General features: G+C 40.0%; 1 protein-coding gene across 10 annotated transcripts in view; it reads right to left on the reverse strand.

The window, feature by feature from the left end:
- Positions 1–13,224, reverse strand: part of SGSM3 (small G protein signaling modulator 3) — a 57,800-nt gene that overhangs the window by 16,261 nt on the left and 28,315 nt on the right. Inside the window, exon 3 of one of the 10 annotated variants that reach the window (XM_037846684.1) lies at positions 11,996–12,080. The exons of 8 other annotated variants lie outside the window; for them this stretch is intronic. The gene's annotated coding sequence lies outside the window, so the exon portion shown is untranslated. Of the gene's footprint in view, positions 1–2,111; positions 2,286–11,995; positions 12,081–13,224 lie in introns of those variants that run through there. One more of the 10 variants, XM_037846683.1, reaches the window with a different exon arrangement.

Raw genomic sequence — 13,224 nt, forward strand, 5'->3', positions numbered from 1 at the left:
CTTGAAATCTGGGGGCAAAATGGTCATCTTGTAGCCCTTAAGGGCAGCTTAGCTCAGTCACCAACCTCTACTTCTGTCCCCAGATACACTCCACTCATGTTAAACTTGGGCTAAATGCAAAGTAGACAACTCAATACCTCAGTACCCCACCGGGAGAGACTCCCCTCTGCTTCCAGACACATCCTGCCTGGAGCCAGATGGCAAAGCCTGCTTCCCTAACACATCAGCCATTCTAGGTGTATTTGTTCTGGTTGAAGATAATAAAGTTTAATGCCTATCTTCAATGGAACATATATGTGGGGCCTGTTTGAATCAGAATTTTGTGCCAGATGGAGCATTACAAAATTTTTACATTAAAAGGATGAGCTAGAAGTTTCCAGAATCATGTCATTCAATCCTCAAAACACATTTTGAGGTAGAGAGATATCATCTCTATCCCCTATACATGAGAAAATAAGCCTAGAAGAGACTGACCTATAATTTTCCAAATGGACTCCAAAATCTGTCCTCCCACAACACCTTGCCGCCACCCCTCCCCCAGAGTGAAATGATGTACTCATGGCCACCAGCTAGACAGTGCTGGGAATATAGCCCAGTGCTCGGCTAGGCCAGCCACCGGCCTGGGAGCACCTATCCCTGTGTGTCACCCCATCAGCCTCAGGGGTGAGCAGACTTCAGGGCTGATCCTCAAGGCACTGCCTTCAGGAGAGGCGGGACAACACAGTGGTTAAAAGTGAAGACATCTCAAGTTGGACAGTTCTGGATTCAAATCCCAGCTCTGCCACTCCCTGCCTGTCGTAACCTTGGACAAGTTTACTTAACTTCTTTGAACTTCCATTTCTCACTGTAAAATGGGAAAAAAACAATACCTACATCTTCAGTGGTTATGAGGATTAAGTAAGATAATGCAAATAAGGTCCTTAGCATACTATCTGACACACAGGAAGAACTCAGTAAGTATCTGGCAATTAGTAGCAGTCCTACTAATTTCTAGAAAGTTGCCGTTAATATCTGGGCCATCTATACTGAGGTATACTAAAAGCTGTTATGCTGAAGCATATGAAATTGCTGATATTCATCCATTACAACCTACAAAAACAACAATTTCATCATTCAACCTAATTTATACCAGTTGAAATCATGAGAAAGATTCCATCTCATCACCAAAGATCCCTGAGGTAGTGATCTGGTTGTTTCTTCTGGAAGGTGGAGTGAGAGTGAAGGAAGCAGGAGTGGCTTCTAGTGGAATAAATGAGCTGCAGCTGATGGGAAGGGCTGAAGGGGCCTGGTAAGAAAATACTCAAGAAGCAGTGCCCCTTTCTTTGACCTCAGGCCACCTCCCACTCATTCATTCATTCAACACAATTACTGAACCCCACTGTGAGCCAGGCACAATTCTAAGTGCCAGGGATGCAACAGAGAATCATACAAGACACTCCTGGTTGTTACACTACAGTAGGGAATCAGATGATAAACACAAAAATAGGTGTATGTCAGGTGGCAACAGGTATAGCACTATGAGAAAAACAAAGCAAGGTAAAGGTATAGAGATATCAGAAGACAGGGACTCTGTAGAAGGGTCAGGAAAAGCTCTTTGAGGATAAGGTGACATCTGAGCAAGGACCACAGGGAAGTGAAGGATCAGGTCACATGGCTTCTGAGGGAAAAGTGCTCAGAAGGAAGGAAGGAACAAAAAGTGCAAAGCCTTTAAGTCAGGAACATACTTGGCAGGTTCAAGAAGCAGCAAGGAGGCCAGACTGGCTGGAGCAGGGTCAGGTGGGGGCTGAGGGGTGAAGACTGGAAGGAAACACGATTGGAAAAGCAGCAGGGGGCTGGGGCATGGAGGACCTTATTACACAGTAAGGACTTGGGATTTTATTCACAGTGAGTTGGGAAATTGCTGTAATGTTCTGAGCCTTAGGTTTTCATGTGCTCTCTGGCTGCTGTGTGGAGAACACCTGGTGGGCAGGGACCAGGAAGGGAAGCAGGAGGAGGCTCTTGCGGTGGTCAAGGTGAGAGATGATGTTGGCTTCACTACAGGGTACACAGCGGTGTTGGTGAGAAATCCAGATTCTGGATACATTTTAAAGAGTCTATGAAATTTGACTCACGTGATACTGCTGGGCCGGGTGGGCAGGTTTTCCCTGCCTCTGTCACTGAGGAAACCTTCCTGCAAGTAGCCGTCTGGGAGTTGGCAGAAGCCCAAGGCTCCGGCCACGTCACTGAGGCTGCCCTGCTTTGTCACGGAGCTCCAGAAAGGCAGACACGTTAGAAAACAGGACTGGTACAGGCACTTGGAGGTGCTCTAGAAGGAATTTTTTTAAAAAGTTAAATTTTCAAGACTCTACCTCCAACATATTTCTTCCTAGTTCACCAATCCTACAATTTCCTGTAAGACAAATTTTGTTCACAAAGCAAAGACTGTCAAATGTTACTGTAGATCTGTGTTTGTGAATGTGTGTTTTGGGAGACAGAAAAGGGTCTGTCCACTTCCTGTGGTTCCTCAAGGAGCCATGGTCCTCCACACTTGACCTACTTTTCCCTGACAGTCCAGCAGGACTGCTGCTCTGCCTGGGTGGCTTTTCTCACATAGGTGGTTTTCTGCAAACGTTTTTTCACCAAGGAACACAAAATATAGGCGACACTACTTGTATTCTGAGATCTGAAGACTCTTTCTTTTGAGATGACAGGACACTGAAAGCTAGTGACAGCTAACTGGGAGAAAGAAGTGCAAAGCAGAGAGTCAGACAAAGTCTGGCGTAAGAGGACACTGTGACTACAGCTGCTCAGACTACAGATGCTCCACAACTAAAATCAGATGATGCTCAATGGAAGATGAGCCTTTTTTTTGGAGAATGAAGGAAAATATATGGCTAAGTTTTTCAAAATAAGGGTACAAACCACTGGTTTTCTTCCTGGCTTTTCTCCTTGGCTTCTTTTCCTCAGCACACCTCTAAAATGTACGTGGGCTCCATCCTCCGCCCTTGCTCTAACTCTGACCTCTCCCTGAGCAATCTCATCCATTGCCAGAGCTTCCATGGCAACCTGTTTTTGACTCCTCCCTCCAGTGGCAACTTTCTCCCAAGCTCCAGATTCCTACCTCCAGCTGCTTCCTGCTGCCAAGGTTAGCTTTCTTAAATGCACATCTGACCACAGCATCTCCTGCTGGACTCCTTCAGTGACTTGCCATCATCTTCAGAATAGGGGCCACATTTTCTAATACGAGGTTCTATGTGATCTAGCCCCTGCCCACCTCTCTGCACTCCTCTCTCTCCACCCTCACGTCTACTTTAAACTCACACTGACTGGCCCACTTATCTTGGTTGCCCAGATGCACTGTACTTGACGTTTCTATTCTTTTATTTCTAATGGCCTTCTCCCTGTCTGCAAGACAGACTCTGGCACTGAATCATGGCTAACCTGTGTGACCAACAGGATTCAGGAGCAGTGACAGTGTGTAACTTCCAAGAATAGGTCACAAATGGCACCATGGTCTCCTGTATCACTTGCTCTGGGTGAAGTCAGTTACCAGGTCATGAGGACACTCAAGGGGTCCCATGGAAAGGAACCAACTTGCCAGCACCAACTTGCAAGCCACATGAATGAGCCACCTTAGAAGTAATCCTCTATCCCTGTCAAACTTCCAGATAACTACTGCCCAGCCAGCATCTGACTGCAACATCATGAGACAGAACCTCCCCTCCATGAGCCAAAATCTCCTGACAAATCTGCTCCTGAATTCTAGACCCATGGAAACCATGAGAGATAATAAATGATTATTGTTGTTTTAAGCCAGTAAGTTTGGGAATGATTTATTACACATCAATAGATAATGAATATATCTTTGTGACTCTTCTCTGCCCTTAGCTGAGGTTGGTATATCTCTATGCTTCTGTAAATCTTAACAATTCCATCACAGCACTTATCTCATAGCATTTTTATCCCCAATTTTTTTTTCACTCAATCAATCCCAGTATAATGTATCTTGTTCACCTGTGCATCCCTGGCACCTGTCATAGTGCCTGGCACATAGACATCTCTTAATAAACACTTGTTAGATAAATCAAACCAATTAATGAATAGCAATTGATAAAAATAAAGTAAAAGTCATTTCACACCACAGTAATATAATAACTAGTGTTTTATCTACCCCATATTGTCCCTTCTTCTGAGATTCCAAAAAACAGCAACTCACCACACACTTTTGAAAACTGCTTATTCTACCAGGCTTTCCAACTTATATTACTTCATTTCCCTAATCCTAGCTGATTGGTTCTGAGTTAGGACAGACCTAAGCTGGGCCAATCACACTCCTCCACAGCCATTGTCATACCTGATCAGACAGGGGTGACCACTTAATCCAAACTGGGCTAATGAATCCTTTCTTGGGGGTTTTGAATTTGAGACCCAGAGAGCCAGGGTCAGTCCTCTTTGGTAAGGGAAGCAAGCATGCATATATACACACACATGTAAAAATGTGTATATGAACTATTCAGGCCATTTTTTCATGAGTGAGTTGTGGTAGTTTGTGAACTTTCAAGGAATTTGTCTATTAGCTAAGTTGTTGAATGCATTGTTCAATTTAACCCAAAGTATACAGAATAAAGGAAACAATAAACAATAAAGTTATCGAAAGAAACCAAGGCAATGGAAAACAGAAAAACAACAGAGAAAAACCGATGAAATCAAAATCCGGTTTCTGAGATCAATAAAATCAATAAACTTCTCATCAGATTGATTAGGAAAAAAAGAGAAGACACTAATTAGCAACATCAGGAATGAAAGAGGAGCCATCACTACAAACCCTAAAGACATTAAAAGGAAAATGAGACAGTATAATGAACAATTTCATGCCATTAAATTCTATAATACATAAAAAGGATAACACGTCTTGACCAACTGAGATTTATCCTAGGAAAGCAAGATGGGTTCAATATTCAAAAATCGGAGAGGCGGGGCAAGATGGCAGACTGGTGAGCTGTATGTTTTAGTTACTCCTCCAGGAAAGTAGGTAGAAAGCCAGGAACTGCGTGGACTGGACACCACAGAGCAATCTGACTTTGGGCATACTTCATACAACACTCATGAAAACGTGGAACTGCTGAGATCAGCGAAATCTGTAAGTTTTTGCGGCCAGGGGACCCGCGCCCCTCCCTGCCAGGCTCAGTCCCGGGGGAGGAGGGGCTGTCAGCTCCGGGAAGGAGAAGGGAGAACTGCAGTGGCTGCTCTTATCGGAAACTCATTCTACTGATCCAGATTCCAACCATAGATAGACTGAGACCAGACACCAGAGAATCTGAGAGCAGCCAGCCCAGCAGAGAGGAGACAGGCATAGAAAAAAAACAACACGAAAAACTCCAAAATAAAAGCAGAGGATTTTTGGAGTTCTGGTGAACATAGAAAGGGGAAGGGCCCTGAGGCGCATATGCAAATCCTGAAGAAAAGCTGATCTCTCTGCCCTGTGGACCTTTCCTTAATGGCCCTGGTTGCTTTGTCTCTTAGCATTTCCATCTCTGAGGAGGGCCTGTTTTTTTTTTGTTTTTTTTTGTTTTTTTTTTAATCCTTTTTTCTTTTTCTAAAACAATTACTCTAAGAAGCCCAATACAGAAAGCTTCAAAGACTTGCTATTTGGGCAGATCAAGTCAAGAGCAGACCTAGGAGAGCTCTGAGACAAAACGCAATAATCCAGTGGCTGAGAATATTCACTAAACACCACAACTTCCCAAGAAAAGGGGGGTGTCCGCTCACAGCCATCATCCTGGTGGACAGGAAACACTCCTGCCCATCACCAGCCCCATAGCCCAGAACTGCCCCAGACAACCCAGTGTGACGGAAGTGCTTCAAATAACAGGCACACTCCACAAAACTGGGCGTGGACATTAGCCTTCCCTGCAACCTCAGCTGATTGTCCCAGAGTTGGGAAGGTAGAGCAGTGTGAATTAACAAAGCCCCATTCAGCCATCATTTCAGCAGACTGGGAGCCTCCCTACACAGCCCAGCAGCCCAGAACTGCCTTGGGGGAACGGCACTCACCTGTGACATAGCACAGTCATCCCTCAACAGAAGACCCAGGGTGCACAGCCTGGAAGAGAGGCCCACTTGCAAGTCTCAGGAGCCATACGCCAATACCAAGGACTTGTGGGTCAGTGGCAGAGACAAACTGTGCCGGGACTGAACTGAAGGATTAGACTATTGCAGCAGCTTTAAAACTCTAGGATCATAAGGGAGATTTGATTGTTAGAGCCACCCCCCCCTCCCTGACTGCCCAGAAACACGCCCCATATACAGGGCAGGCAACACCAACTACACACGCAAGCTTGGTACACCAATTGGACCCCACAAGACTCACTCCCCCACTCACCAAAAAGGCTAAGCAGGGGAGAACTGGCTTGTGCAGAACAGGTGGCTCGTGGACGCCACCTGCTGGTTAGTTAGAGAAAGTGTACTCCACGAAGCTGTAGATCTGATAAATTAGAGATAAGGACTTCAATTGGTCTACAAATCCTAAAAGAACCCTATCAAGTTCAGCAAATGCCACGAGGCCAAAAACAACAGAAAATTATAAAGCATATGAAAAAACCAGACGATATGGATAACCCAAGCCCAAGCACCCAAATCAAAAGACCAGAAGAGACACAGCACCTAGAGCAGCTACTCAAAGAACTAAAGATGAACAATGAGACCATAGTACGGGAGATAAAGGAAATCAAGAAGACCCTAGAAGAGCATAAAGAAGACATTGCAAGACTAATAAAAAAATGGATGATCTTATGGAAATTAAAGAAACTGTTGACCAAATTAAAAAGATTCTGGACATTCATAGTACAAGACTAGAGGAAGTTGAACAACGAATCAGTGACCTCGAAGATGACAGAATGGAAAATGAAAGCATAAAAGAAAGAATGGGGAAAAAAATTGAAAAAATCGAAATGGACCTCAGGGATATGATGGATAATATGAAACGTCCAAATATAAGACTCATTGGTGTCCCAGAAGGGGAAGAAAAGGGTAAAGGTCTAGGAAAAGTATTCAAAGAAATTGTTGGGGAAAACTTCCCAAATCTTCTAAACAACATAAATACACAAATCATAAATGCTCAGCGAACTCCAAATAGAATAAATCCAAATAAACCCACTCCGAGACATATACTGATCACACTATCAAACACAGAAGAGAAGGAGCAAGTTCTGAAAGCAGCAAGAGAAAAGCAATTCACCACATACAAAGGAAACAGCATAAGACTAAGTAGTGACTACTCAGCAGCCACCATGGAGGCAAGAAGGCAGTGGCACGATATATTTAAAATTCTGAGTGAGAAAAATTTCCAGCCAAGAATACTTTATCCAGCAAAGCTCTCCTTCAAATTTGAGGGAGAGCTTAAATTTTTCACAGACAAACAAATGCTGAGAGAATTTGCTAACAAGAGACCTGCCCTACTGGAGATACTCAAGGAAGCCCTACAGACAGAGAAACAAAGAAAGGACAGAGAGACTTGGAGAAACGGTCAGTACTAAAGAGATTCGGTATGGGTACAATAAAGGATATTAATAGACAGAGGGGAAAAATATGACAAACATAAACCAAAGGATAAGATGGCTGATTCAAGAAATGCCTTCACGGTTATAACGTTGAATGTAAATGGATTAAACTCCCCAATTAAAAGATATAGATTTGCAGAATGGATCAAAAAAAAATGAACCATCAATATGTTGCATACAAGAGACTCATCTTAGACACAGGGACACAAAGAAACTGAAAGTGAAAGGATGGAAAAAAATATTTCATGCAAGCTACAGCCAAAAGAAAGCAGGTGTAGCAATATTAATCTCAGATAAAATAGACTTCAAATGCAGGGATGTTTTGAGAGACAAAGAAGGCCACTACGTACTAATAAAAGGGGCAATTCAGCAAGAAGAAATAACAATCGTAAATGTCTATGCACCCAACCAAGGTGCCACAAAATACATGAGAGAAACACTGGCAAAACTAAAGGAAGCAATTGATGTTTCCACAATAATTGTGGGAGACTTCAACACATCACTCTCTCCTATAGATAGATCAACCAGACAGAAGACCAATAAGGAAATTGAAAACCTAAACAATCTGATAAATGGATTAGATTTAACAGACATATAGAGGACATTACATCCCAAATCACCAGGATACACATACTTTTCTAGTGCTCATGGAACTTTCTCCAGAATAGATCATATGCTGGGACATAAAACAAGCCTCAATAAATTTAAAAAGATTGAAATTATTCAAAGCACATTCTCTGACCACAATGGAATACAATTAGAAGTCAATAACCATCAGAGACTTAGAAAATTCACAAATACCTGGAGGTTAAACAACACACTCCTAAACAATCAGTGGGTTAAAGAAGAAATAGCAAGAGAAATTGCTAAATATATAGAGACGAATGAAAATGAGAACACAACATACCAAAACCTATGGGATGCAGCAAAAGCAGTGCTAAGGGGGAAATTTATAGCACTAAACGCATATATTAAAAAGGAAGAAAGAGCCAAAATCAAAGAACTAATGGATCAACTGAAGAAGCTAGAAAATGAACAGCAAACCAATCCTAAACCAAGTAGAAGAAAAGAAATAACAAGGATTAAAGCAGAAATAAATGATATAGAGAACAAAAAAACAATAGAGAGGATAAATATCACCAAAAGTTGGTTCTTTGAGAAGATCAACAAGATTGACAAGCCCCTAGCTAGACTGACAAAATCAAAAGAGAGAAGACCCATATAAACAAAATAATGAATGAAAAAGGTGACATAACTGCAGATCCTGAAGAAATTAAAAAAATTATAAGGGGATACTATGAACAACTGTATGGCAACAAACTGGATAATGTAGAGGAAACGGACAATTTCCTGGAAACATATGAACAACCTAGACTGACCAGAGAAGAAATAGAAGAACTCAACCAACCCATCACAAGCAAAGAGATCCAATCAGTCATCAAAAATCTTCCCACAAATAAATGCCCAGGGCCAGATGGCTTCACAGGGGAATTCTACCAAACTTTCCAGAAAGAACTGACACCAATCTTACTCAAACTCTTTCAAAACATTGAAGAAAATGGAACACTACCTAACTCATTTTATGAAGCTAACATCAATCTAATACCAAAACACAAACAGATATCTGCACGCCAATGTTCATAGCAGCATTATTCACAATTGCCAAGAGATGGAAACAACCCAAATGTCCTTCAACAGATGAGTGGATAAATAAAATGTGGTATATACACACGATGGAATACTACGCGGCAGTAAGGAACGATCTCGTGAAACATATGACAACATGCATGAACCTTGAAGACATAATGCTAAGCGAAATAAGCCAGGCACAAAAAGAGAAATATTATATGCTACCACTAATGTGAACTTTGAAAAATGTAAAACAAATGGCTTATAATGTAGAATGTAGGGGAACTAGCAATAGAGAGCAATTAAGGAAGGGGGAACAATAATCCAAGAAGAACAGATAAGCTATTTAACGTTATGGGGATGCCCAGGAATGACTATGGTCTGTTAATTTCTGATGGATATAGTAGGAGCAAGTTCACAGAAATGTTGCTATATTAGGTAACTTTCTTGGGGTAAAGTCGGAACATGTTGGAAGTTAAGCAGTTATCTTAGGTTAGTTGTCTTTTTCTTACTCCCTTGTTATGGTCTCTTTGAAATGTTCTCTTATTATATGTTTGTTTTCTTTTTAACTTTTTTTTTTTTCATACAGTTGATTCAAAAAAGAAGGGAAAGTTAAAAAAAAAAAAAACAAGGAAAAAAAAAAAGATTGCAGTGCCCCCTTGAGGAGCCTGTGGAGAATGCAGGGGTATTCGCCTACCCCACCTCCATGGTTGCTAACATGACCACAGACATAGGGGACTGGTGGTTTGATGGGTTGAGCCCTCTACCACAGGTTTTACCCTTGGGAAGATGGTTGCTGCAAAGGAGAGGCTAGGCCTCCCTATGGTTGTGCCTAAGAGCCTCCTCCCGAATGCCTCTTTGTTGCTCAGATGTGGCCCTGTCTCTCTAGCTAAGCCAACTTGAAAGGTGAAGTCACTGCCCTCCCCCCTACGTGGGATCAGACACCCAGGGGAGTGAATCTCCCTGGCAACGTGGAATATGACTCCCGGGGAGGAATGTTGACCTGGCATCGTGGGACGGAAAACATCTTCTTGACCAAAAGGGGGATGTGAAAGGAAATGAAATAAGCTTCAGTGGCAGAGAGAATCCAAAAGGAGCCGAGAGGTCACTCTGGTGGGCACTCTTACGCACACTTTAGACAACCCTTTTTACGTTCTAAAGAATTGGGGTAGCTGGTGGTGGATACCTGAAGCTATCAAACTACAACCCAGAACCCATGAATCTCGAAGACAGTTGTATAAAAATGTAGCTTATGAGGGGTGACAAGGGGATTGGGAAAGCCATAAGGACCACACTCCACTTTGTCTAGTTTATGGATGGATGAGTAGAAAAATAGGGGAAGGAAACAAACAGACAAAGGTACCCAGTGTTCTTTTTTCCTTCAATTGCTCTTTTTCAGTCTAATTATTAATCTTGTTATTCTTGTGTGTGTGCTAATGAAGGTGTCAGGGATTGATTTGGGTGATGAATGTATAACTATGTAATGGTACTGTGAACAATCGAAAGTACGATTTGTTTTGTATGACTGCGTGGTATATGAATATATCTCAATAAAATGAAGATTTAAAAAAAAAAAAAAAAGACATAATGCTGAGCAAAATAAGCCAGGCACAAAAAGAGAGATATTGTATGTTACCACTAATGTGAATTCTGTGAAAAATGTACAATGTTTTATACTGTAGAATGTAGGGGACCTAGAGATACCAATTAGGGGAGGGGGAATGATAATCTAATAAGAACAGATAAACTATGGAGGGTAATCTCAATGTTATGGGAATGCTCAGGAATGATTATGGTTTGTAAACTTTCTTGGATATAGTAAGATCATGTTGGAAGCAATAGAGTTATTTTAGGTTTTTTTTTTCTCTTATTCCTTTGTTTTCTTAGGGGTTGTTAATTTTCTTGGGGTATGGTAGGAACATGTTGGAAGCAATGTAGCTATTTTAGATTATTTGTTTTTCTTACTCCTCTGTTTGGACAGGGTTTATTAATTTTCTTGGGGTATGGTAGGAACATATTGGAAGCAAAGTAGTTATTTTAGGTTATTTGTTTTCCTTAATCCATTGCTTTGTTTGAAATGTTGTGGGGTTTTTTTGGTTGATGTTTCCCTGTTTGTTTTTAATTTTTTGATAAACAAAGTTAAAAAATTGAAAAAAAATCAGTAGAAAAATGGGAGTAAAAACTAAATGACAAATAGGGTGGGATGGGGGGATGGTTTGGGTATTCTCTTTTCACTTTTATTTTTTATTCTTATTCTGATTCTTTCTGATGTAAGGAAAATGTTCAGAAATAGATTGTGGTGATGAACGCATAACTGTATGATCATACTGTGAACAGCTGATTGTATACCATGGATGACTATATGGTTTGTGAATATATTTCAATAAAACTGAATTAAAAAAAAAATTAATGCTTAATTCACTTTCATTTCTTTTTTGTTTCTCTAGAAATAAAAAATGATTTTAATTATGATTTTAACACTTTAACCAGAAATTGCTTTGGTTATATCCTAATTTTTGATATGTAATTCATAATGTAACTCATGTCTAGATAACATCTAATGTAATTTTGATTTCTTCCTTAGCCAAAAACCTTTTAGAAGACTGCTATTAAATTTCTCAGCAATTAAAAAAAAAAAAAAAAAAAAAAAAATCAATTAATGTAATTCAGCCTATCAGCAGACTGAAGAAGAAAAACCATATGATTATTTCAATAGATGTAGAAAAAGTGTTTGACAAAATTCAACATCCATTAATGATAATGTTTATTTAGAAATAAAAGGAAACTTCTTCACCTAATAAATGGCATGTACCAAAAAACTTAGTTACCACCAGACTTGATGATGAAAGACTGAATGGAACAAGCCAAGGATGTCTGCTCTCATGACTCCCGTTTAACATCGTACTGTAGGTCCTAGACAGCGCAAACAGGCAAAAGAAAGAAATAAAAGGCATTTAAACTGAAAAGGAAGAAATAAAACTATCTGTAGATGACAAAATTGTCTAAGTAGAAAACCTAAAGAATACACAAAAAAGCTACCAGAACCAATATTTGTTTTCAGCAAGTTTTCGGGATACAAGGTCATTATACAAAAATTATTTGGATTTCTATATACTGGCTTAATAAAGAACTGGAAATTAAAAATTAAAAAAACACTATTACTTATAACACTGCCAAAAAGTATGAAATATGTTGGTATAAATTTAACAAAATATATATAATAGCTATATGCTGAAAACTATAAAACACTGATGAAGAAATTAAAGACCAAAATAGAGAGACACCATGTTCGTGGACCAGCAGAATCGGTATCATTAAGACGCTGGTTCTCCCCAAACAGATCCCTAGGTTTAATGTAAACCCAATCAAAATCCCAGTAGGATTCTTTGTAGAAAATCACAAGAATATTCTAAAATTTAAATGATAGGCAAAGGAACCGGAATAGTCAAAACAATTTTGAAAAAGCACAAAGTTGGAGCAGTCACACTACCTGATTTCAATAGTTAGTATAAAGCTACAATACAGTAGTGGCACTGGCAAAAGGACAGACATATAGTTCAATAGAAAGTAATGGGTAATTTAGAAATAGACCCACAGATATAGTCAATTAATTTTCAACAAAGGTACAAATGCAATTCAATGGAGAAAGGAGAGTCTTTTCAATAAATGGTTCTGGAAAAAAATGGATTGCCATTTGCAAAAAAAAAAAAAAAAATTAACCTTAATCCATACCCACACCATAAACAATAATTAACTCAAAACGGATCATAGACCTAAATAAATAAAACTTCTAGAAAAAAACATAGGGCAATATCTTTGTGATCTTGATTAGATCACAGATTTCTTAGATATTACACTAAAAGCATGATCTCTAGAAGAAAAAAGTGATGAATTGGACTTCATCAGAGAAAAGGCACAGATGGTAGAAAATATTTTCAAATCACATTTCTGATAACAGACACTTATTCAGAATATATAAAGAATTCTCAAAACATAGAAATCAGAAAACATACAACCCAATTTTTTAAAAATAGGCAGAAGATTTGAACAGACACTT

The sequence above is a fragment of the Choloepus didactylus genome, chromosome 8, assembly GCF_015220235.1.
Source record: "Choloepus didactylus isolate mChoDid1 chromosome 8, mChoDid1.pri, whole genome shotgun sequence".
Taxonomy (NCBI): Eukaryota; Metazoa; Chordata; class Mammalia; order Pilosa; family Megalonychidae; genus Choloepus; species Choloepus didactylus.